The sequence below is a fragment of the Astatotilapia calliptera genome, chromosome 22 (genome assembly GCF_964374335.1).
Source record: "Astatotilapia calliptera chromosome 22, fAstCal68.1, whole genome shotgun sequence".
Lineage (NCBI taxonomy): Eukaryota > Metazoa > Chordata > Actinopteri > Cichliformes > Cichlidae > Astatotilapia > Astatotilapia calliptera.
In genome coordinates, this window is record NC_137442.1 from 25,739,526 (window position 1) to 25,766,183 (window position 26,658).

At 41.9% G+C, this 26,658-nt stretch overlaps 1 protein-coding gene and 4 non-coding genes across 6 annotated transcripts in view; 3 read left to right on the top strand and 2 right to left on the bottom strand.

Moving 5' to 3' along the window:
• Positions 1 to 2,016: 2,016 nt before the first annotated feature.
• Positions 2,017 to 2,088, bottom strand: trnah-gug (transfer RNA histidin (anticodon GUG)). The gene has a single exon. It is a non-coding gene; the product is annotated as a tRNA-His (tRNA).
• Positions 2,089 to 2,493: 405 nt separating this feature from the next.
• trnah-gug (transfer RNA histidin (anticodon GUG)) lies at positions 2,494 to 2,565 on the top strand. Its single transcript has one exon. It is a non-coding gene; the product is annotated as a tRNA-His (tRNA).
• A 4,500-nt stretch (positions 2,566 to 7,065) lies between these two features.
• trnah-gug (transfer RNA histidin (anticodon GUG)) lies at positions 7,066 to 7,137 on the bottom strand. Its single transcript has one exon. It is a non-coding gene; the product is annotated as a tRNA-His (tRNA).
• Positions 7,138 to 7,542: 405 nt separating this feature from the next.
• On the top strand, positions 7,543 to 7,614 carry trnah-gug (transfer RNA histidin (anticodon GUG)). Its single transcript has one exon. It is a non-coding gene; the product is annotated as a tRNA-His (tRNA).
• An 8,979-nt stretch (positions 7,615 to 16,593) lies between these two features.
• The window catches only part of LOC145423758 (uncharacterized), a 29,079-nt gene continuing 19,014 nt past the window's right edge, over positions 16,594 to 26,658 (top strand). The window contains exons 1-3 of one of the 2 annotated variants that reach the window (XR_013904799.1): positions 16,594 to 16,810; positions 17,925 to 18,010; positions 18,106 to 18,227. The gene's annotated coding sequence lies outside the window, so the exon portion shown is untranslated. The remainder of the gene's footprint in view (positions 16,811 to 17,924; positions 18,011 to 18,105; positions 18,228 to 26,658) is intronic. The other variant, XM_080296506.1, reaches the window with a different exon arrangement.

The following is a 26,658-nucleotide window of genomic DNA, read 5'->3' on the forward strand; positions in this document are numbered from 1 at the left end:
AACAAAGGAAAGGAGCGAACTATAGCTTCGGGGTGGACCCCAAAACAACAAACAAAAGGGACCGTATCTAAAGGATGTACAAAACTTATTTATGAAAAGAATAAAACCAAATGACAATGTCTTATCTCCCTAACTAAGAAAAACATGAGAAAAGGGTAATCAAATAAAAAGGCAGTCCACCCCTACATGCTCCTGTATAAAGAGACGGGTAACACAAAGCCTGCAGGTTGAGGTCCACGGCGGTGTCATCTTATATGTTGTCTCCAGGTCAAGGAGACAACATATAACATGGATAGACACAGATTTCAAAATAGCCAGCTGGAATGTTAAGGGGTTGAATAACGGGATTAAGAGGAAGAAAATATTAACATATCTAAAGTTATCAAGAGTTGATATAGCCTTTATTCAAGAAATGCACACGTGTAAGTCAGAAGCCTTAAAACTTAAATGTTCCTGGGTAGGTAAAGTCTTTTCCAGTCCTGGAACTGGTAAAAGTAGGGGAGTGTCGGTTCTGATTCATAAAGCAGTTAGCTTTACTGAAACAAAAGTAATAACAGATAAGGAAGGTAGATTTATATTGGTTTATGGACAACTACTGGACACACCAATAATTTTATGTAATATCTATGCACCTAATGCGGACATACTCGCCTTTTTTCACAACCTGTCACAGTATCTTTTGGAATTAGAAGGTGCACAAATAGTGGTAGGAGGAGATTTTAATCAAATACTGGATCAAGACCTAGATAGATCACTTCCTAGGAGAGGCACAGAGAGTAAATCTGTAGTTGCCATAAGGCAGATGACCTCAGATTTAGGTCTGAATGATGTTTGGCGGACAATGCATCCAGAAGGCAGGGAATATTCCTTTTACTCTCCGCCTCATAATGTTTATACTAGAATCGACTACTTTCTTATTTCTGAAGCCTTAGTGAATAACTCTATAGATTCAAGTATTGGTAATATAGTATTCTCGGACCATGTGCCAATTTTTCTGTGTCTTGGAAATATTTTACAGATTCCTCAAAGCCGCAGATGGCATTTAAATGTGTCCTTAATTAACCCTTTAAGACCTACCATAGAACCAAGTCCGCCAGAGCTTATATTATATTTTTTCATGCTGTAGTGCCATTTTTGGAAGCATTTCAAGTTGCTATACATCAATACAACCATTATAGCCCAAGCTTTAATAATATGTCTGCATTAGGTGCACAGTAATTACACAAATTGCAAAAAAGTGCAATAAACTACAAAAAAATTGAAAATTGTTTTTGTTTTTTTAACATATATTTCTAGTCAGAGAAATTTAAGAGGCTTTTCCCTCAAAACTGTAAATACAAAAAAGTTGCACAAACTAGTTTCCCACCACAGGAAATTTATTTTAAGTGTCTTCATAGTTTTATTTTTGAAATACACCAATTTTTATACACTGCAGGAAAAACGAAAATAAATATTATAATGCAAATTTGCAAAATAACAGCATGTGCATCAAAATAAACTATTTCCAGCAGTGCAATATGAGTCCTAAGCATCCCAGAAACGACACAGAAAGTCATAAACTCAAACATAACTTTTAAAAACACAAATATAGGCTCATAAGGCCCCGATCGTAAAAAACTACATTTCCGCAAAATGACGTCTCTTCCGGTTTCGGGCAGGTCATGGCGGACATGCGACAGTTCACGCTGATGGACGTAGGAAGTGTTACAAACAGCTGATCGGATCGGCAAAGCGTGTTTCTGGAATATTATGTTTTTGTTGCTGCAAGTGCTTTTTATGCAGTTTTTGCAAAGCTATATGTGGAAGGAAACTGTGACTCAGTAAGCCGTTGTAGAAATGACAAAATAAAGTAAATAGTGCACAGCATGCGGTTGCTTTTTGTTACCCACTGATCACCGGTTACAAGTTGACTTCTTAAATTAATCTGTTTTTATTATTATATCAAACGTCATGTATCTGTTTTTGTCTCATCTCTCGTGCAAATTTCAGACAGGTGCTTTAAAAGCTTCACCTCAATGCCGTGACCCGGATTCGAACCGGGGTTGCTGCGGCCACAACGCAGAGTACTAACCACTATACGATCACGGCTGGTCAGCTGCAGACTGAAAGTCCATGTAGTCAGTCACCTCCAATCCACAGGAGTCCATTTTAAACCCACTAAGCAGGACTGTACGTTTTAAGTTTGACACGCTTAGGTCGTATCAACATTAGAACTACAAACATTTCGTGCTTTTCACTGCCAGTTACAGTCTGGATCTTGCTTTTTTTTTCTTATTTCACCGTAAAAACTGGAATCTGCGTGTAACAGCTGACCTGCACGATGTGCAGAAGAGCACCAAAATGTATTTACGGTCAGACCACGCGAGGTCCCTGTGTTAATGCAGATACTGTTACTGTGCCACGTGCGTAAATGTGCGCACCGTAGACACAGAGTTTGAGATCGATATGAAGGAATAAACACAATAAAGATTGCAGATGATCATTTTCTGACCAGCCGTGATCGTATAGTGGTTAGTACTCTGCGTTGTGGCCGCAGCAACCCCGGTTCGAATCCGGGTCACGGCATTGAGGTGAAGCTTTTAAAGCACCTGTCTGAAATTTGCACGAGAGATGAGACAAAAACAGATACATGACGTTTGATATAATAATAAAAACAGATTAATTTAAGAAGTCAACTTGTAACCGGTGATCAGTGGGTAACAAAAAGCAACCGCACGCTGTGCACTATTTACTTTATTTTGTCATTTCTACAACGGCTTACTGAGTTAGGGAAAAGCAGCACAAGAGTTCAGAAATTAACGACAAAAAGCTGCGTCCATAAAGTCTAAGGCATAAAGGCTTTGACTTCTTGATATGACTCATCAACGCTGGATCAATGACATTTTTACTCATGTGTTCCTACACAAAAGGTGGCACTACAAACCAAACATTTTCTTATATTTTATACTTAATTTTTTTATTTGAATAACTATTTTACTTTATTACTTTTATTGTTTTTGAGAAAATGTGACATAACTTGATACAAATAGTTGTTTTTATCTTAATTTTGAATTTTTTAAAATACTTTAACCCTTTTATTTTTGTGGCTGTGTTATGTCTTTGTTGGAAATCTTCTGTTCAATCACATTTGTTTTAATTCAGTGTCTTTTACTGTTACATGTCATCCATACTCTGATGGGTTTTGCATCCTTTCAACAACTTTGTGGATAAAAATGTACACGCACAAAGTCTGGTCAAAGTGTTCGTGCTTAACACGGTGCTGATCTCAGCTACCAGAAAGTCTTATCTGAAGCTGCTGTTTCTTCATTAAATCTCAGGATCACCTGTGTTTTTTCCCCAAGCTGGGAAGGTTTCATGTTGAATGCTTGTGATGCTCTTGCAGTATAACAACATATTTACTGGAACACTTTTTAGATTTCTGTAATTCTTGTAAATGTGACAACGCAAGAAAGAAACAACTAGAATTTTCCTCAACCTCGAGGTAAAAGTCAAGTTTTGTACTGTCATCAGAATAATGATTAGAGTTTCAATCATTATTCAATTACACACGTGTTTCATAAGGAGTTGGAGCAGGTGGACAATCAGTCAATCGGTGCAGCCTAAAGGCATTAAGTGACAAATAATTCAGCAAAGGAAACACATGATCACATCTTGCCACAAGAGGGCGGTAAAGGCATAAAATAAGATAAGATAAGATAAGATAGAACTTTATTAATCCCTCGGGTGGGTTCCTCTGGGAAATTCGACTTCCAAAAAAAGCACAGCAACGACCGAAGTTACAGTTACAGAATTGTTATATATATATATATATATACACACACACACACACATATATAATACAGAGACAAATATAAATAAAATATACAAAGGGGGTAAATAGAATAAATAGGAATAAAAATAAAAATACAAGTGAATTGCACATTTCAAGTATTGAGTCTATTGCACTGTTGACTATTTACAAAAGTATTGCACAAAAGGTATTGCACAGTGAGGTGAAGAGGCACTACAGCTTAGTTGTTCCCCCCTCCTTTGTCCTCCTGTTTCCCCTCCCTCTCCCCTCCAGAGAGGAGTTAAATAGTCTGATGGCGTGTGGGACAAAGGAGTTTTTAAGTCTGTTAGTTCTTGTCTTGGGGAGAAGCAACCTGTCACTGAACAGACTCTTCTGGTTGTTAATGGCCGTGTGCAGAGGATGCCCAGCAGTTTCTTTAATGTCCTTTTCTCTGCCACTGTCACCAGAGTGTCCAGCTTCATGCCGACCACAGAGCCAGCCTTCCTGATCAGTTTCTCCAGCCTGCATGAGTCCTTCTTTGCTGTGCTGCTCCCCCAGCACACCACAGCATAGAAAAGTACTCCAGCAACCACCGACTGGTAAAACATCCTCAGGAGCTTCCTGCAGATGTTAAAAGACCTCAGCCTCCTGAGGAAGTACAGTCGGCTTTGGGCTTTTTTATACAGGTGCTCTGTGTTGCATGACCAGTCCAGTTTATTGTCCACCCACAGCCCGAGGTACTTGTACTTGTTGACCACCTCCACCTCCTCCCCCTCTATCTGAACCGGCAGTGGACCTTCTCTGGACCTCCCGAAGTCCACAACCAGTTCCTTAGTCTTTGAGGTGTTGAGTTGCAGGTGGTTTGTGTGACTCCATGCGACAAAGTTCCTCACCAGACTTCTGTACTCCTCTTCCTGATCATCCCAGATACACCCCATGATGGCCGTGTCATCTGCAAACTTCTGAATGTGGCATAATTCAGAGTTGTAGCAGAAGTCAGAGGTGTACAGGGTGAAGAGAAGAGGGGACAGCACAGTTCCCTGTGGTGCTCCTGTGCTGCTGACCACAGTGTCAGACGTGATGTCCTTCAGCCTGACGTACTGTGGTCTGTCGGTGAGGTAGTCGCAGTGTTGGGAAGGTTACTTTTAAAATGTATTCCATTACAGAATACAGAATACATGCCCCAAAATGTATTCTGTAACGTATTCCGTTACGTTACTCAATGACAGTAACGTATTCTGAATACTTTGGATTACTTAATATATTATCATGCTTTTTACAACAACGTGAATGTACTATTGCTGTGTGATTTATTACTATTACTGAAGGTCCGCGACTCCGAACTGTAGTAAAGGGACCTCTGACTAATATGGCGGGGTCCCTGTCGGCTGGTAGCCGAAAACTAGCTTTACTTTGTTGTGTGGGTCAACTTTTCTTGCGAGAGACAGAGAGAGGCGTTGAAAGACTGCTCCAACGGAACTTATTGTTTTCGGAGGAAAACACGAACACGGTGTACAGTCGAGTCTTAATAGCTTACTTACAACTGGGCTCGTCAGGCACTCTTCTTGGCTGCAGTGGTTATTATTATATTTACATGCTTCCAGCTCCCGTTTTTCCTCGATGACAACTCGTACCTTTCCATTCCCCTTTTTCTCCCTCCTCGCGCTCACAGACCCATAATGTGTATGGCAGTCCATTCTCCCTGCAACACGGACTACACTGCCCATGATGCTACATTCTTTAGAGCTATGCTTGTAGCATTCTGCCTGTTAGCTTAGCACAACAACGAAAAGGCGCTCTCTCACCCAGGAAACACACAGTCGCAGAGAGAGAGAGAGCGTCGCCCTGTAACCATGGCAACCGTAACGCTGCCGCCTGGAACAACAGAACGTAGCTGTCAAACAAAACCCAAACAGTCCTGACCCGCGACAAAATGAAACAGGAAAGTACCGCAGTGTAATCCATTTATTTCAACAAAGTAACTGTATTCTGAATACCACCTTTTTAAACGGTAACTGTAACGGAATACAGTTACTCATATTTTGTATTTTAAATACGTAACGGCGGTACATGTATTCCGTTACTCCCCAACACTGGGTAGTCGGATATCCAAGCCACCAGGCAGGGGTCCACCTCCATCCTGTTCAGTTTTTCCTGAAGCATACAGGGCCGGATGGTATTAAAGGCACTGGAAAAGTCAAGAAACAGGATCCTGACCGTGCCTTTTCCCCCATCCAGGTGTGAGTGGGCTCTGTGTAGGAGGTACAGGATGGCATCCTCCACTCCGACACCCGCCTTGTATGCAAACTGTAGTGGGTCCTGGGCATGTTGCACCTGTGGTCGGAGGAGGTTGAGGAAGAGCCGCTCTAGAGTCTTCATAAGATGTGACGTCAGTGCCACCGGTCGGAAGTCATTCAGCTCATTGGGCCGGTTCCTTTTGGGGACCGGGACGATGCAGGATGTCTTCCATAGGGCGGGCACTCTCCCCAGTCGCAGACTGAGATTGAAGACTCGTTGTAGAGGCTCCCCAAGTTCAGCAGCACACGCCTTTAGCATCCTAGGACACACCTCGTCTGGGCCTGCTGCCTTCCTGGGGCGAAGCTTCCTCAGTTGTCTCCTGACCTGATCCACTGTGACACTGGGAGATGTTTGGGAGGAGGGGAGGGGGGGAGATGTCTTGCTGCTGAGAGAGGGATTGGAGGAGGGGGGTGTCATGGTGTCAGGAAGGGGGGGAAGCGAGGGAGGTAGGAGAGTGGGGAGAGGACTCTGTAGTAAAGGTGAGGGTGAGGGTGGGGGGGTTGTGGGCTGGTCAAACCTGTTGAAGAAGTTGTTGAGTTCGTTTGCCTTCTCCACAGTCCCCCCCACTGTGCTTTTCTTGGTGTTGTGGCCTGTGATGGTTTTCACACCATTCCAGACCTCCCTCATATTGTTCCTCTCCAACTTCTGCTCCACCTTCCTCCTGTAGGTGTCCTTTGCTTCCCTCAGGCAGCGTTTCACCTCCCGCTGTGCTGCTTTCATCTCCTCCTTCACTTGCTCCTGAAAGCCTTCTTCTTCATATTGAGGACAGCTTTGACTTCCTGTGTTACCCACGGTTTGTCTAATCAGTTCCCAGAACTTAAAAAATGTTTGGAAACTCGTTGCCTCAAAACACCTGTACTGAGTGCTCACTCTACATCCTGACTCAGTACTCAGGACGTAGAGTGAGAAGAGAACAAAAGACAAAAAATGGAAACGCACACAAACAACTAGTCACCACTTAAAGTGTGAAGCTCCCCAAAATGAAATCATATCCACTCTGCCGTGACCCGGATTCGAACCGGGGTTGCTGCGGCCACAACGCAGAGTACTAACCACTATACGATCACGGCTGGTCAGAAAATGATCATCTGCAATCTTTATTGTGTTTTTTCCTTCATATCGATCTCAAACTCTGTGTCTACGGTGCGCACATTTACGCACGTGGCACAGTAACAGTATCTGCATTAACACAGGGACCTCGCGTGGTCTGACCGTAAATACATTTTGGTGCTCTTCTGCACATCGTGCAGGTCAGCTGTTACACGCAGATTCCAGTTTTTACGGTGAAATAAGAAAAAAAAAGCAAGATCCAGACTGTAACTGGCAGTGAAAAGCACGAAATGTTTGTAGTTCTAATGTTGATACGACCTAAGCGTGTCAAACTTAAAATGTACAGTCCTGCTTAGTGGGTTTAAAATGGACTCCTGTGGATTGGAGGTGACTGACTACATGGACTTTCAGTCTGCAGCTGACCAGCCGTGATCGTATAGTGGTTAGTACTCTGCGTTGTGGCCGCAACAACCCCGGTTCGATTCCGGGTCACGGCATTGAGGTGAAGCTTTTAAAGCACCTGTCTGAAATTTGCACGAGAGATGAGACAAAAACAGATACATGACGTTTGATATAATAATAAAAACAGATTAATTTAAGAAGTCAACTTGTAACCGGTGATCAGTGGGTAACAAAAAGCAACCGCACGCTGTGCACTATTTACTTTATTTTGTCATTTCTACAACGGCTTACTGAGTTAGGGAAAAGCAGCACAAGAGTTCAGAAATTAACGACAAAAAGCTGCGTCCATAAAGTCTAAGGCATAAAGGCTTTGACTTCTTGATATGACTCATCAACGCTGGATCAATGACATTTTTACTCATGTGTTCCTACACAAAAGGTGGCACTACAAACCAAACATTTTCTTATATTTTATACTTAATTTTTTATTTGAATTAATGTCTATTTTACTTTATTATATTAATTTTATTTGAGAAAATGTGACATAACTTGATACAAACAGCTGTTTTTAAAGATCATTTCGATTTTTTTGTTAAATACTTTAACCCTTTTATTTTTGTGGCTGTGTTATGTCTTTGTTGGAAATCTTAAATCTAACCTAAAATTCAGTGTCTTTTACTGTTACATGTCATCCATACTCTGATGGGTTTTGCACCCTTTTAAGAACTTTGTGGATAAAAATGTACACGCACAAAAGTCTGGTCAAAGTGTTTGTCCTTAACACGGTGCTGATCTCAGCTACCAGAAAGTCTTATCTGAAGCTGCTGTTTGTTCCTTAAATCTCAGGATCACCCTGTGTTTTTTCCCCAAGCTGGCAATGTTTCACGTTAAATAAAGAATCAAAGAAATCCTGACTGTGTGTCATTTCCTCGAGCGAGTTGTTCAAAGATTCAAGATTCAGAGTGTTTATTGTCATGTATACAGAAGAAATAGCATTTCTCTGTGCAATGAAATTCTTCCTTTCCTGTCCATACGCAAATGCCAAGTTAGGGTAAGGGTTAAAGGAACAAGATAAGTATAAAAATAAGAAAAAATATGAAGATAAATAAAGATAAAAATAAGGATAAAAATAACGAAAGATAAAAACACAAGTACAAAAATAAGTGTAGACAAGTGAGGTATGCAGATGTCAATGTAGATGGATGTACAAAGGAGCTTAATGTGCAAAATGAACTTAGTGTGCAACGTCCCCTGTTGTGCAAATTGCAGTTGAGTTACGTCAGCTGTTCAGGAGTCTGATAGCAGTGGGGCTGAAGGAGTTGTTGAGTCGGGACATTCTGGATTTCACACTTCTAAACCTTCGTCTCGAGGGCAGAAGTGTGAACAGTTCGTGTTGAGGGTGTGTGGGGTCTTTGTGGGTGGAGGCAGGTCTCCTCTGGAGTCTGCGATGGTAGATGCTCTGCAGAGAGGGCAGCAGAGTCCTGATGATCTTCTCCGCAGTTGTTATCACTCTCTGCAGGCGTTTGCGATCCATAGCAGTAGTTCTGCCATACCATGCAGTGATGCGGCTGGTCAATGTGCTCTCCACAGTGCAGCTGTAGAAGCTGCTGAGGATCTTGGCCAACATACCAAATTTCCTCAGCCTCCTCAGGAAATACAGCCGCTGCTGAGCCTTCTTGACCAGCTGTGTGGTGTTCAGTGTCCAAGTGAGGTCCTCACTGATGTGAAAGCTGAGGTGCCAAAAGCTGCTCACCCTCTCCACTTCATTCTCCTGGATAAACAGCGGCTGGCGAGGCCTCTTCTTCTTGTTCATGTCCACTATCATCTCCTTTCTGTGTGCTCATACTCACATTCACAATTTGACATGTTTTTCTCAAAAACTTAAATGCTTGTGATGCTCCTGCACAATAACAATATATTTACTGAAGCACTTTTTAGGTTTCTGTAAATCTTGTGAATGTGATAACTCAAGAAAGAAGTAATTATGATTTTTCTCAACCTCAAGGTAAAAGTCAGAGGTCAAGTTTTCTGAAAATGTTCTTATGCGATAACTGAAGGACGGGGCAATGTATACCTTTTAAACTGATACCTTTATCAGTGGTTTTCTCAGTTTCTGTAATCCGATTACTTTTTTCAGGTAACGAGTAAAGTAAGGGATTACTATTGCAAAAACGGTAATTAGATTACCGTTACTTTCCCGTAGGAACGCTGCGTTACTAAAACCGTGATTTTTTGCGAGAATGTCTCATGACAGTGACGTAAGCAAGTGCGACGTTTGTGACAACAGCTGTGTGCAGAGCAACAATGGATAATATATCGAGTGCGGGAGAGAATGTGAGCGTGCAGCGTTTAAAGCGTGGAAGTACTGACCTTACTTTGAGTTTGATTCCATAAAAAGTGACAAAAACATTAGCATCCGTTGTGCGTGGGAAGAAAACTTCTTTTTACAGCGAAAAAACTCCTAAACTTCCAAGCAAGCACTGAGTGCGCTACCACGTAATGGGAAACTCACAGAGAAACTCGCGGATTCTTCCACTGACCGCTGCGGCACACCTGCACCAGGGTAAACCTCCACCTGCCCTACTCCTGCTTTACAGGTGAAAATAGAGCAACAGGACCGCTGAGTCTTTGATGTTATTTATTTTCTGCTGTGCTTTACTTGCATCTCAAAGAGTGAGTGTAAACACAAATATATATATATATATATATATATATATATATATATATATATATATATATATATATATATATATATTATATATATATATATATATATATATATATATATATATAAATAAATAAATATATATATATATATATATATATATATATATATATATTTATTTTATGTGCTGGAATGTGCAGAAAATAGGTTTGAATATTAAACAAATTTCTTCCAGTCAGAGAATGTTGCATATAATTACATTTTTTGCTCAATGCATAAAGTTAAAAGATTAAAACTAATAAAACAAGTTTTAAAAAGAGACTTTTCCATTTGATTACATTTTGTATGATGGATTATGTAGAATAAGTAGAATTGGGCTGAAAGATCTATCACTTTATCACCTATTCAGGTTGTAAATCGTGTTTTTAAAAAGTAACTAAGTAACTAAGCAATTAATTACTTTTGAAAATAAGTAATCAGTAAAATAACGGGATTACTTTTTTGGGGAAGTAATCAGTAATTAATTACTGATTACTTTTTTCAAGTAACTTGACCAACACTGGTCACTAATAGGGATGGGTATCGAAACCCAGTTCCTGTTGAGAACCGGTTCCCACTGTTTCAATTCCTTGGAATTGTTTGCCATTTTTGCAAACGATTCCCTTATCGATTCCAGTCGCCCCGAATGACGTGGCAGGAAACACGGTGCCTAAGCGCAGGGCTGGACTGGGACAAAAAATCAGCCCGGGCATTTTGACTAGAGACCAGCCCACCAGGTATTACAGGAAAAACCATAAAGCCTTTGAATGAAAACAAACGTTGTTGTGACAGTGATGTACACTGTCTTGTTGGTACATATGTATCAATCTAATAAACTTAAACCTACACCATCCTCCCCATTCTGGTATTCTAAACAGTACTTAGCCGAAACCCAAAGACTGCTTGGTTGAGTTAACTTCCTGAACTATCTACAACATATGGTGGAAACCTGACATTAAGACAGAAAAGACTAGATGTAAGACATGACCATTACTGAATATTAAAAATAATAATTGACAGATTTAGTGCTATTTTCATAAACTATTTATTTACCATATCAATAAACAGCATGGCAGGGCAAAATATTTTTTCTAACATGGCAACCTTTAAAAAGTGAATGGAGACAGAAAGACAGGTGAGAAAGAATAAAACTTAACTGACTTTTTGATGGCATTTTACACAAAGTACTAGTACAGTATCTAGAAAATGTGGGAAAATACTGGCATCATGTACAGTACTTTCTTCTGAAGTAATTATGTTGGGACCCTGAAAAAAACTTACTATGTACAATAATGAATTTCTATAAATTTGACATCAGATGAAAACTTTGGTTGTAAGATTCGGATAATTATTTGTTAAAAGCTTGAAATTTTAAATGAGAATAAGAAAGAAAAGTATTTCTTTGTGCCCCCCTCTCCCTGTTAATGCCCTACCTGGCCCCCCTGGCAAAACTTTGCTAGACCCGCCATTGCACAGTTACCAGCTGTCAGTTTAAAGGTGCTTCTGCTGTTTAACGCGACCTCCGCTAGTTTCCTCTTTCTGGCACAAAGCGGGAGATAAACAAGCAAGAGAGACGGGACTTGCGGCAGAAACGCTGATCATTGATCAGTTTCATGATTGAAGTAGCAGCAGGAGAGGGAGGGGGGAGAATGAGAGAAGAGGCAGCTGACAGCATAAAGACAGAATAAATCCAGCTTTTTGTCTTTTTTTTTATTGTAGCTGAAGTACAGAACAAATCGCGTTTATTTTCAGCTCAATACAAAACACGTAATATTAACTCTGAATACCAGAGGTATAGGCAACTCGACTAACTAACCTTATGAATAAAATAAAGTTCACCAGTAACATCATAGCACCCGCCCAACTGTATCGAAACTCCATCATGCTAGCTAGTACGCAGTACGAGTTATTGTAACTGACTGTAAAAAGTTAGCACAACGAAAATAAACTCCACCTAAACTTGGTTTATATCTGACCCAGATAGCCTGCAGGTCATAACTTCTTACCTGAAGCTCATTTCACCTGACAGTCGGACCGGCGGCCGCCTTGGGTCTCTCCTCCTCCTCCTCCGCCTCCCCTTTCCCCCATCCACCTGCTGGCCTCCACCACTTGCTAATTTTACTGAATCTGTGAAAGCTCCACCATAGCCACTACCAAACAATTGAGTTATTTTTACACGTTTGCCAGCATCTGTCCAATCTGCCACCTTTCACTGTTTACACGGTTACGGAAAAGAAAGACAACAACAACAAAACATCGGCCCATTTAAAACGAAAAATTACCATCGGCCCACCGGGCAAATGCCCGGTATGCCCGATGGCCAGTCCAGCTATGTTTGCGCCCCTCCCGTCTCTGCTCAGCAGAAACACAAGAGTGACGTGCAGCGTGAAGCGAAAAAAAGTGAGAGAGAGGGTAAGAGAAAGAAAAAAAAAACCCACGGCTTGCATCGTTCACTTCAAAGAGTCAGCTCTAAGAGCCATTTCGTTTGCGACCGACCCATCACTACAAAAAAAGCTACACAGGAGAGAAACCACTCAGTTGCCCTGTGTGGCAAGACATTTGGCCTCTTTGGAAATTTGAAACAACTCCTGAGTATTCACACATGGTAGAAATCCTTTGGCTGCTCAGAATGTGGAAAAACATTCAGCTCTAAGTCTGACCTGAGGGTTAACATGCGAATCCACACAGAATAGAAAAGATTCATCTGTAGCCTCAACATTAATTAAACAAACTTTCACTACCTCATATAATAATCACCAGTCTCCTGATTTGATGGTGGATGGTGCTTGGTGGGTAGAGTAGCTTTAAAGAGGAAGTGATGGAGAAGATGGAATTGGCCTTCAGAGTGTGAGAACTGCTTTTCTTCTCATGTTACTCTGTGAAGCCAGAAGATCCAGAGCACAATAGTAACACCATGTGCAAGTAATTAATGGATCAATTAATGGGTTTCTTGTCGTGTTTTTTTTTTTTTTTTCATCTCTAATCAGGGGCGGTTCTAGGATCAGAACTTTGGGGGTGCTGAGCACCCAGAGAGCTGCCCAGCCAGGCAAGATAAACCTGTCTCTGTCAGTCCCTGCATCCTTAAATATTGTCCCGAGTTCTCTCTGACTGTCTCCTTGGTGCACTTAAACCCCTGTTCCTCCCTGTCCTCATCGTCTGTTATCTTCGTCTCCGTTATCAGTCATCATAATTTTACCATCTCTGTGCAAGTCTGCAAATTTCTTTATTAAATCATAAGATTCTTAAATTCATCAAGTCTCTCTGTCCCTGGGTCCTCATCACAAAACATGACATCACTGTTTTGTACATTTTAACACAATTTAATCCCCACATTTGTGAAAGAAAAGCAAAACACTTTTTTGAAAAGTCTGTAACAAAACCATCAAATCTGATAAGGGTTATTTAAATGCTGCAAAAGAAGAATGGATTGGGATAGAAAAAAATACATATCCTAACCTTAATTACTGGGGGAGAATAATGAATGATGCTCATTGTGAGTAAAAAGTAAACTGAGTGCATTTTTTGGACAGATATTCACTTTTAATGTGTATGTATAATATAATACAAATACATAAAAAACACTCCCAAAACAGAATAAATTATTACAAATAAATTATTACAAAATATTAATAAAAACTATAAAAATGGAGGCAACTTTGCCTGTGGTAGAATGTATACAATGTATGAAAAAAATCTTTATTGCAGAAACTAATTTAATAATACTAATTTTGTGTTGTAAGATTTATGACTTTCATGCTTTCATAGCAGTACTTAGGAGAGCTTGACATTTTTCTCAGGTGGTACACACTGTAAAATGTTTGAGAAACACTGATAAGTTAAGTGTATGTGTGCTTTTGGAAAACATTTAAAGCTGCTGTACAGAATCTTTGAAACAAGCTTAAAACATTTTTAGAATATAAACAGAGCATCTGCTTCTCTTTAAAGCTCCTCACTCCACCAGGGCTGTTTGGCACTTTCTGATAGAGTGCAAATGTAATGTATGTACTGCGGCTGAGGTTTTAGTAGAGTTGTGGCTGAACCACATAAAAATATATCATTAATTTTAATCTCCCCAATCAATGATAATGTTATGTTGGAATGTTGTTAAAGAGGGTCAAAAATGTTTCAACCCAGTTTGTTTTGCAGATTCTGTATAGCAGCTTTAATATAGGGAGGACACAACTTCCAGATTGTGTGAGTAAAATCAGGTTTTTTCTCTTTGTCAGTTTAACAGTTTCTGTTGTGCCTGTCACTGTTCCCTGTCTGTTTTCTTACCTGGTTCTTCCTGACCTTGTACTTTCTCCTCATGTTCCCTCTTTCCTCTCTCCCTCTTTGGACTGACAATCATACACAGATTGTATTCAATTAGATGAAAAATTACATTAATATGAAAAAAATTCTAATAAGATCACTAACAAAAAGTCTTCTCTCAGTCTACTTTCAACAAAAAGGCAAATAACCACATGAACATCTAATAAAAGATATAAACATTGAAACACTGATCCAACATTATTCTTGAATGACGGATCATTTGATTTTACACTTTTACCTGAATGTGGCTCCTTTTTTTGGAAAAACTTCCTTATATCCATTATGAACCTGGCTGTCTCTCTGTACACACACACACACACACACCAGGAGTTTATAAGGTTAATGGGCATTCAGTCAGTTAGCTAGTTAGTATCCATTTCAAACAGGACAGTGGTAACCAAAAGTAGGCTGCGGACAATTTTAAGTTTTAGATTTTAAATAGGCTGTATACATTTCAATGGGAGCAACAGGACGGTCAAATGTCGCTGATTTTACTACAGAGCAGGACGGATTGTAGGGTAGCTAACATTGTCGGAAAACACGTTTTCAACACTGCAGGTTACCTGGTGTAATGCTTTTCAGCTAAAAAGAAACATGGTCTGACTCCTACCTAACTATATAAAGAGTAACTGAAGGTTAAATGCAGCTAATATGTCCTGTTTTAAGCCAGGCACTTAAACTTCCACTCCGCTGCGTCTCAGCCACCATCTCTGGCAGCAACGGCGCTAGAGCCAGAGTAGGGGAGAGCTGGAACAAACCATTTTGGGAGGGGGGGGTTATCTATACTTTTGTTGTTAAAATGTTACGTCTCAAACAAGTACAGTACTGTATGCTTTTTATATTTTTAGTAATGTGTCACACAAAGAGCAAATATTGTCAAAAAAAGTAAGAAATCTTTGGGGGTGCTTTGATTCCTTTTGGGGGTGCTTAAGCACCCCTAAAAATGGGCTAAAATCGCCCCTGTCTCTAATGCTGAAAGTTATTTAAGACCCCACCCCCTACTGCAGAGAGTAAGTTTTAGTTAAGGAGGAATCAATAAACCTGATAAGAAATATATTAGTGAACAAGCCAGAGTGCAATGATAAAAACATTCTGACTGATACTATGTAATACATAATTCAGTGTAAATCTGTAAGACTGTATGTGTTCAGCTGATCAGTCTGCTCTGTGTCACCAATAAATCATAGTTTTAAATACTTGATGACACTTTGCCTTGTGTGTAAATAGGTGTGAACACTGCAACATTATTATTATGGTACATGAAATTTCTAAATGTTAGGTGTATTCTGAGTTTGTGGGACAGTTAGTCCCTTCATTCTTGGAGATTAACTTCAAAGCTGCTCTGAGTCCTGTAACATTCTTGGTTTAAGAGCAGAACTGAAGTGAAGTCCAGTCATTGAGATAAATTTCATAGCAGACGGTAGGAGTGGTCCGAGTCCAAAATAGATCTAAGTGTGCAGAGTCACTGCTGCCTTCAGTGACCATTCACCATTCACTCCCTGAGACAGCAGTGGGCCAAATCTATTATGTCAGATAATTTGAAACTCCTTCAGGGGCTGATACAACGAGTTCACTGTTACAGCCGATAGGAACTCCTGCTCAACACAAAAACTACAACCCTGGATTCTTGAAAAGGTCTAAGTAAGACTAAAAATGTTTTAGTTTAAAATAAGTTTACACACTTTTTTTCAGCAACAGAAGTGGGCTGCAGCAAGTAATGAAAATGCAGTTAATTAAACTGCTTTTCATTATGCAGTGAAGCAAAGAGCAAATAAAGATAAACACCAATAAGAAAGAAAACATACACCTAGGTACACACAGGTGTATGGTTCTGTGTAGAAAAAGACCTGTACATCTTTCTTGGAAAAAAGGAGCCTCATATAAAGCCTCTTTCTAAAATAAAGCTTTATTTAAACAGATGTTCTGTAGGCAACTGATTAATAAGGGGGTCAGAGGTCCATCAGTGACTGTGATGCAGTAACAGTGAAATGTCCATCAGTGATTGGCGCGTCAGTGTGATGTCATCCTCTAGTCATGTGACTCTTAAAGCAGGCTAAGAGGATTACTGAATCTCTCTTCAGTTATTGTCTGCTTCAGTCTTTTGTTTTCACAGAAGAAGACAAGGCATTTGTGGGTTGTCAAGATTTATTAATCACCTGATGAAATTGTAGATGAAGCTTAATGAATTCTCTGTGTTTCTGCTGCTGGTCTGCATCTCTCTGCAGAGAGCTGACAGCCATTTACCTAACTTCAGTCCTGGAACTCCCCCTCTGCAGGTAGGACAAATGCAAGCTGGGAAGAAAACCAGTAACCCTGACACTGAGCTAATCAGCTGCAACCAAAGTCAGCTCTGATTTTGACTTAAATCAGAAGTGTATTATTCAGATTAATACCACAGGTGGCAAATTTACAGGCAATATTTACTTCAGTAGAAGTACAGATACTTGTGTTAAAATAAAGCTTCAGTAAAAGTTGAAGTACGGATTGAACTTCTTTACTGACATAAAACTGAAAAAGTACAGCTCCAGAGTAACCAGACAGGATAATGTATATTTAAATATATAACTTTCTACAGGACTGAATATAATATTTTTATGTAAAAGTCCAGAGCCTCTGAAGATTATCTGAGTACTTCTAACATTACACAAAGCAAAGGTGTCCATCACGCTTGTTCATGAAACTTGGTTTATCCATTTTCTGGAGCGAGCCAACAGTGAAGCTCTGAAGATTTCCCTCTGAGGCAGCTGTAGAGATCAATGGTGAAGATCATTGATCTATGCAATGAGCTTTAGTCTTTCTGATGTTTCTGAAATTATGCCTCTCTCAGTGGGTCAACAGAACATCTGGCACAGGACAGCTGTGATAAAAGAAAGGGAGGACGTTTCTCCAAACCTCTGGACCCAGGAAACCCAGCTTGGTCCTGATGGTCTCCCTCATTAGGTTTACTTAACTGTGAATCTAGCTGTTGATCATAATGTGAACGATGTTATTACATGAAAAGAACAAATTACACTAGTTTTTATTTAAAGTTTATGTGTTACCAGGCTGTAGAGTGCTCAGTGAGTGTAATGGATCTAAAACTGTTTAAATCTTTAGTCTTATATCATCCTCAGTCTTATGTTAAAATCTCAAAGGACAATGTTTGATGTTTAGTAAAGACGCTGGATTTGTGATTCCTTGCAAGCTTTGTTTAATGGGTAACTGAGCAGGCATTACATGCAAGCAGCTTGACTCCAGCGTCTTCTTACTGCATGCATGCGCAGTGCACTATTCTGAACAGGTAATAATAATAATAATAATGGATTGCATTTATATAGCGCTTTTCGGGACCCTATTCAACCCCCATTATTAAACAATACCAGTCAGATGTTCTATGTCCCCTTTCTTTAGGTTAAGACTGTATAAACAACAGATTCTAATCCACAACATTATAGCCTGGACATTAACCATTCACTTCAAACCTGGAACTGTCATTGGTAAGAATATAGTAAACATTTAACATTTGACCTTGTCAACATCACGTTACATGTAGTTTCCATGGATTTCGTTTTCTTTGTGCTCTGGGGAACAGGCGGTTGATGGTTGGACCACGGTAGAGTCATCGTGGGAATCTCTGTGTTGTGGTGGTGCTTCAGGGACTGGGAGGACATGCCTGCGGTTCCGCCTATACTCTCCGCCTCCTGACTGGACAATGTATGATCTGGATTTCTTATTAGTCCCTAAGGAGTCATGTCCATGATGCGTTTGCATCCTCACAACCTCACTTAGCACGAGGGGACGGAGTGGTCTGCTGGAGTTGTCATAGCATTTCTTTTGTGCATGGCGCTTATGAACTAGGCTTGTCTTAACAGCTGTGTTGCTTTTGGGCCTGGGAACCAGCAGATGTTGCATGATAGTGCATGTTTGCCTTGACATGAGCCTTTCAGCTGGAGAACCTAGTGTGTGAGCTTGAGTGGCTCTTTTTGTTTATGTGGCCTGGTACTGTTGCACACCGGACACGCAATTGTTTCTTGCCCTATATCTTCAGTTATTGTGGGCCAAAACATGATAGCATGGGCCCTGCGTTTAGTAGCTTCTGTGTCTGGGTGCCCTCTGTGGAGGACAGTGATTTAATCCTTTTGTAAAGACTTTGGGATCACTGTCTTCAGGCCTTTCTTGACAATGTCATCTTCAAGGGGGAGTTTATTTGATATGGGTAGTATTCACGAATTTCTGTGAGCAGCTGAGTTTGTCTGCAAGGCCAGGCCTTCATTGTGACAGTGCTCAGTTTCTGTAGCTCTGGATCGGAGGCAGTGTGCTCCCACAGTTCAGTCAGCCTAAGGAAGAGATGTGTTGGATCAACATGATCTTGTTGTTGGGTTCGGGAGCAAACAAAAGCATTCTAGCTTTTTAAATGGCAATGTGTAGCTTTTTAAATAGGTTTAATGTATGTGTTGTAGGTTGCTAACATTATTCCCTCCTGTTTGACATTTTAAAAGCTTGTGTTTTCAATTATCAGTACAGCATCACTTTCAGGTGCATTTTCAATGCTTACTTCATTTAAATGCAATCTTCCATGTCCTTCTTTGGGTCCTCCTGGGCAAATGTGTAGTAAATAAAGGTATTAGTCACCATCCTTTGTATCATGCTTTTTATGCAGGGGAGAATACAGGTCACAGCAATAAACATAAGAACTAAAACAACAAATACTGGGGTCACAATCTACAGTAGCATGTGCTACCAAGGTCCAGAAGTCAGCCATGCGAGCCAATCCTGTGTTGAGGCTCATGGTGTGTGGTCTGCCACATGCCTTTGCAGCACGGTTAAGTTCTGTAGGTCCTCATAGATGTCGCTGCCAGTGGAGTATTCGTCTGGAATGAATGTGCAACATGTCTCACCAATTAGCTTACACACCCCACCTTGGGATGCGGTTAGCAAGAATGTTATACGGCCATAATCCAGAGCTGTGAGTGGATAGTGGCATGTGGGCTCATACGTAGCAGTCCATCTTGTTGTTAAGGTGCGCCGTGGTGTTCATCATCTGCCACCAAAAGTTCGTAGAATAGCCATGAGGTTATTGAGTGTGGCTTCCTCGGTCCCATAGTGCTTCAGCTGTCGTCACGAACAGGAATACTTTCAGCCACGCTGTCATCCTTGTTGCTGACTAAAGGTAAGGGAGTCATTGGTTTCTTCACCGGGTTTGAGATGGAAGGTCCTAGAGGCTTTCTTCCCCCTTTGTAGTTGGACTCGGGCTCAGCGTCAAGGTGCGTGATCTTCTTGCAGTGACTCTGGTGAATCCATGTTGATCTTTCAGCAATGTTATTTTTAAAAGGAAATTGGATCCAGTTGTTTTACTGCTGTTATGCTGCTCCCTCCTGTTGAGTCATGACCACGTCCATGGCTCAAAATTTCAGCAGCAGTCTTGTAGAAGTGTTCATAATGCAAATGACAACAACAATGACACAAAGGAAGACCCTCTGTAGAGTGTCAACCTCTGTATGGCACAGCGAAAAAACATTAGGTGATAATCTTTGAGAAATTGCCGTCAGTCAGTTCCTGTCACCGCCATAGCATCTGTTTTCTGTGTTGTTTACAGAATCATGATGCCATCCCTGAACTTCCTCTGTGCTTTCGGTTGGAGCTTGGCATGCTCCCCTTATCCTTCAGATAACCATTCTGTTGTCCACCATCTCCTGTTGATGCTCTCTAGGAAGCCCAGTGGTACAGCTCTCTGCGGGTCGTCAGCTGGAGGTGGTCTCCACCCCTCACTGATCCTCTTGTCGCCTCTCTCATAGCCTCAGTCTGCATCTGCATCTCATTTTCTTCTTCCATCACTTTACCTTTTTCCACCTGTAATTTAAGCCTCCCCAGAAAATCCTCGTTTGCCACATGGCCCTTGCCATGTGTCAACTTCACACAATTAGACATACATAAGAAAGTTAGTTGCACATTCTCTCTTAAAGATTCCCAGGGCTTGTCTGTTAGGCTGAACGAATGGACTCTATGGCAGAACAAACGCAGGGAATGCAGAAAGTGCTCTTTATTTACAGTGTCTGGATTATTTACACAGGGTGGGAGATTATGTACAGTGATAAATAAACGGAGGGAAACCAGGAAAGGGGGCTGACACGCACTCGGAGGGAAAGGTATAATCGGCACACACAGGGTTGATCTACGAGAAAAAGGAAAACGAAATTTTAGGGGAAGATACCAAACATCCATCCATCCATCCATTCACTTCCGCTTATCCTTTTCAGGGTCGCGGGGGGCGCTGGAGCCTATCCCAGCTGTCATAGGGCGAAAGGCGGGGTACACCCTGGACAGGTCGCCAGTCTGTCGCAGGGCTAACACATAGGGACAGACAACCATTCACACTCACATTCACTCGCACATTCACACCTAGTGGCAATTTGGATTGTCCAATTAACCTATCCCCACAAGCTGCATGTCTTTGGACGGTTTGGAGATACCAAACAATCAGTAAAAAGCGGCAATAAACATGGGGAGAGTTGGAGAGCTCACTTCTCACACTGGCAGTACAGGTTTGGGCGAGAATCTCCAGGATGCGAAGGTAAAGATGCGATTGATGTTTGAAGTGATCCCGGAAATACGGCTTTACCAGCAGCTGACAGGCAAGCGGGTGATGGATCCGGCTAAGGATACAGGACAACAGGTAAGCAGACAAAATCCAAAACATGGGTTGGCTGTAGTGCACACCGCAGAGATTAACAAACACGTTACCACTCAGGGAGGAAACAATACTCCGACACCAGATGTCTGTCGCGCTGCTCCTAAATAACGCTCCATCAAATGACGTCTGATGTACCACCGGTGTGACAGCATCCTGTGAGACACCGTCCCACCTACCTGTGCTGAAAAAGGAAGCAAACCCATGACACCACACCAGAGAAACCCTACCAACTCCTAATAGTCCCCCCCCCCTCAACGGGCGGCCCCCGGAAGGGCTTACCAGGATGTCTCTTGTAAAAGTCAGCAATGAGATCAGGGTCCTCAATAAACGAACTCGGAATCTAGTACTGATCCTCAGGCCCGTACCCCTCCCAGTCCACCAAAAACTGAAAGCCCTGGCCCCAGCGGCGCATGTCCAGTAGCTGCCGGACTGAATAGATAGAAATGCCATCCACTACTCCGGCGGGCGGGGGAGGGGGGGGGGGATCGGACGGGGGGCACAACGGGCTGCGAGAAACAGGTTTGAGCTGGGAAACATGGAAAGTAGGATGAATCCTCATGGAAGCGGGCAGTTGCAGTCTGACACATACAGGATTAATGAAGCATTGAATAGTGAAAGGACCCAGAAAACGGGGCACCAGCTTTCTAGACATACATTTCAAAGGAACAGTTGCAGACGACAGCCACACCTTCTGTCCCATGGATTATAGAGGAGCAGGGGATCTCCTCCGATCCACCGTACAGTGAGCTCGTGTCACAGTCTAAAGCAACACCGCCTTGGTCTGACGCCAAATCCTCCTGCTGCGGCGCAGGTGGTCCTGCACCACTGGGACCACAACCTCCGCCTCCTTAGAAGGAAACAGTGGGTGCTGATAACCCAAACAAACCTCAAACGGAGAGAAACTGGGGACAGAACAGGTGAGAGAGTTATGCGCATATTCTATCCAGGAGAGATGAGAGCTCCAGGAAGCAGGATTAGCCAAAACCACACAACGGAGCGCGGATTCCAGTTGTTGGTTCGTCCTTTAAGTTTGTCGATTAGACTGTGGGTGATAGCCCGAGGAGAGGCTCGCCCCCACCCCCAAGGCAGCACAAAACCCCTTCCACACACGTGACACAAACTGAGGTCCCCTGTCAGACACAATGTCCTGGGGAATCCCATGCAACCGAAAAACATGAACACCGAGTAAGCGAGCAGTCTCAAGGGCGGAAGGGAGTTTAGGCAAGGGAACAAAATGGGCAGCCTTGGAGAATCTATCCACGATGGTAAGGACGACCGAGTGACCAGAGGAACGCGGCAGCCCTGTGACGAAGTCCACAGCGATGTGCGACCACGGGTGACTGGGGACGGGCAGGGGATGCAAAAGCCCAGAAGGCGCCTGGTGACGGCTTTTAGAACGCGCACAAACTTCGCAAGCCACAACATACTCGCGCGCATCCCTCTCCAACGAAGGCCACGAAAAGGACCGTTTCGACAAAGACACCATACGATAAATGCCGGGATGACAGGCAAAGCGCACAGTGTGCAGCCAATGCAGGATGCGCGCGGACATGGCGGACATACATAATTATGAGGTCAATCAAATGGACCAATATGGCAAGGCCATGATGATCCAATTGGTAAAGTAAAGCCGATTGGCATCTTTCTTGGCCTTCAGACAACAATTCTGATGGCTAAAGATCCAAGCGGAACAGGCAAAAAAACAAAAAACAAAAAAAAAGCGCCCAGGTGGAGATGCCCATCGTCCGGCGAAATCTGAGACAGCACGGCTCCCACGCCGGTATCGGAAGCATCAACCTTAACATCAAACTGTCTGAACACGTCGGGGTGGGCGAGGACGGGAGCGGAGCAAAACAGCTCCTTAAGCCGTGAAAAAGCCCGTTCGGCTTCCGCCGTCCACTGAAAAACACGAGCAGGAGATGTCAAACTAGTAAGCGGAAGCACAACTCGACTGAAATTCTTAATGAACCGCCGATAAAAATTAGCGAATCCCAGAAACCTCTGCAATTGCTATTGTGTGGAAGGGGTCGGCCAACTCACAATGGCTTCAAGCTTACAGGGGTCGGCTCTGAGCTGTCCCTTTTCCAGTACGTAACCCAAAAAGGACACTGACCCCGCATTTGAAGACACATTTCTCAGCTTTCACTAACAGTTTATTTTCCAGAAGCCACTGTAATACACAGCGCACCTGCTGTACGTGGTCATCCAGTGATCGGGAAAAAATGAGAATGTCATCCAGATAGACAAAGACAAAATGGTTCAAAAAGTCCCGCAACACATCATTGATCAGAGTCAGTCCAAATGGCATTACCATATACTCATAATGTCCCAGCGGAGTGTTGAACGTCTTCCACTCATCCCACTGACGTATGCATACCAAGTGATACGCATTACGTAGGTCCAAATTAGTGAAGACAACCGCTTCCTGTAACGGAACAAAGGTGGAAGAAAGCAGTGGAAGGGGATATTTATTCCTCACAGTGATGGAAATAAGTCCACAATAGTCAACATAAGGTCTGAGAGATCCATCCTTTTTCCCTACAAAAAAGAACCCTGCAGCCACGGGTGAAGAGAACGGCCGAATCAAGCCTGCCTCCAGAGACTCCGTAATATAGGCTTCCATGGCAGCCCTCTCCGGCCTGAAGAGGTTGTACAGCCGATTAGTAGGCAGCAAAGCTCCAGGCAACAATTCAATAGAACAGTCATATGGCCGGTGGGGAGGCAGAGACAGAGCGCGACGTTTGAAAACTGACCTCAGATCATGATAGACCTCCAGCACAGACGACAGGTCCAAATCTTTTTGTGTCGATTCGGGAGCACCGGCCGCAGAGGGAGGTAAAGCAGACCGCAGACAGTGTGACAAACAGTGGCTACTCCAACTCTCTATACGACGGGTGGCCCAGTTGATATGGGGATTGTGGCGCTCGAACCAAGGATAGCCCAAGACTACAGGGGAATCAGGGGACGCGAAAACAAAAAAACTGAGAAATTTGCGATGATTGCCCGAGAGAAGTGATGAGACAGGTTCCGTTTCATGGGTGACTGAGGGCAAAGCCTGACCATTGAGGGCAAAAACCGAAACAGGGACCTCTAGAAGTCGCATTTTAATACCGAGAAGACGTACCAGACCGCTGTCAATCAAATTCTGTTCACTCCCTGAGTCTAAAAGAGCTAAACGGACTTTACAAAACAAGTTTCCCTGACAGCAGAGTGCTCATCTTAGCTAGGTAGTGATGGTAAATTCGATTCTTTTTACTGAATCGAGTTTTAATGAGTCACTCACCAAAGTGAATCAGATTTCTTGAGTCATTTGAGTCACTGAGTCAGTTAACCAGAGAGTGCAAAAATGTATATTTTCACTCAAACTTGTTTGTTTCTCTTTTAATGTAAATCCTACTGCTAAGATGAATGATTGTAAAAGAAAACAACTATTTTATAGAGCAAAAAAAATTCTAAAGGGAACATTTATTTATTTTTTATTTTATTTTATTAATATTTTCCTTAAATGTGTCAAATATATATTTTCTCATCTAAATGTGCACTGAGCTGTGAGCCAGGGGGCGGTAATGTGCCTTAACATTGGTTGCCAACAGTGTTGCCAACTCCTCAGTAAGGAAAATCGCTATTGGTTGTCCTAAAAGTCGCTAAAAGTTGCTAAATGACGTCATCGCCTAATTTGCATAATTGGTCATGCTAATCTAATTGTAACCTATGTTGTTGGAGAGAGAAATAACATCGTGGAAGAGACATAAAGTGAGTAAAAAATGTCCTAAATGCATTTAGAGTTTATTTAGAACTACAAATTAAATTTCTTTTAGCAATTATTGTTTTTTTTTAATGTCACAATTCCAACCCTGCTCCTTTACCTGGGCTTGGACCGGCAAAAGTGACCCGAAATAGGCACTCTGGTGGAGTTACTTTGTGTGTGTGTGTTTATAAGTAGTTTTAAACCTTGTGATCCACAAAACAGCATAAGAGTATGTGATGGACCGAGTTGAAAAACAGGAGTCGTCCCAGGAATTATTAGAAAAATATAGTTTCCATTTATTTAACCCCCAAAAATTATATTCACAAGAGTAATAAATGTTGAGCTCATAAAAGAGGTCAAAGAAACAAAACTGAACTGAACTCAGGCAACGACTGCAAACTTAACAAACCAAATGACTGCTACAAACATACATAATTGACCTAACATGAAATGACATACAAGGGTATATATAATGGCTGATCAGACCATTGTGACACATGAGGGGTAGCAAACAAACACAATCATAAATCACAAACGATGCAGTATTAATAAACTAAACACCAAAGAAGAAAATCAAAAACCCCATTAAACCCTAAACTCAAATATTTAATTAAATACAAATACTTTGTTTTTAAAGTAAACAAAACACACATTACCCCCTTCAGCAGGAAGTGGTGGTGTGGTCCAATTATCTTCCTTCATATTTAATGGTTTCAAACCCTGGCTACCAGCTTTTGTCCAGCAACTCCCAGGGATGATGGCAGGTAAGAAATAAAAAGACAAAAGTTAGTCAGAAAGCAAAGAAATGAAGTAGTATGAATACATAAGTAAACTAAATGTGCGCGCTTACAAATAGAACAAATGTATCCAAACCAATCAATAAAGTTATTGGCAACTAAAATATATTACTATGTTCAAATGAAGAATGAAAATACAAAAGTTACCGACTTTAGAGTGTGGCCACAGGTTTGGCCATCACAGAGTAAAAGAGTAAAAGAAGAACTGACTGCGTTACAGCACCTGCTGCTTGTTGAGAGTAAAAGCAATGCGCGCTTTCACTCTGAAAACTCGCTAAATATAGCGACAAAGTCGCTAAGTTGGCAACACTGGTTGCCAACCAAGAAGAAGAAGAATCTGTAAGCCAGGAGGGAGGGGTGAGTGAGTGATTCGTCTATGCTACGATTCAGCACAGGAAGGGAGGGGGTGAGTGAGTCAGTGATTCGTTCAACTCGTTTGAGCTGTGAGCCAGGAGGGAGGGGGTGAGTGAGTCCTGAGTGATTCGCTTATGCTACGATTCAGCACAGCAAGGGAGGGGTAACTCAAATGTGCTGTTAGCATGTTTGCTGAGAGATGCTACTGTGAACCGAGGAGCTATTGTCTTGATGTGAGCTTCTACTCAGGGTTTTTTCTTCCAGTTCAGAGCAGAGATGTTTTTGTTAAGAAACTGGCTGTTGTTTTTTCTCCCCACAATTTTAATTATAAGCTAGATATATTTCTACTAATGGAATTAGTTTGCTAACAGCAACAGAGATGAGTCATTGAGTCAGTTGCGCTTGTGAATCATGATTCACGAGTCAGTAAAGTAATTATCGAGTATTGAATGATTCGTTCACGAATCGAACATCACTATAGCTAGGTCTCAGGACCTAGCTAAGAACGGTGGTTACGGATAAGCTTACAAACACGTTTAACTTACCGAAAAAGTG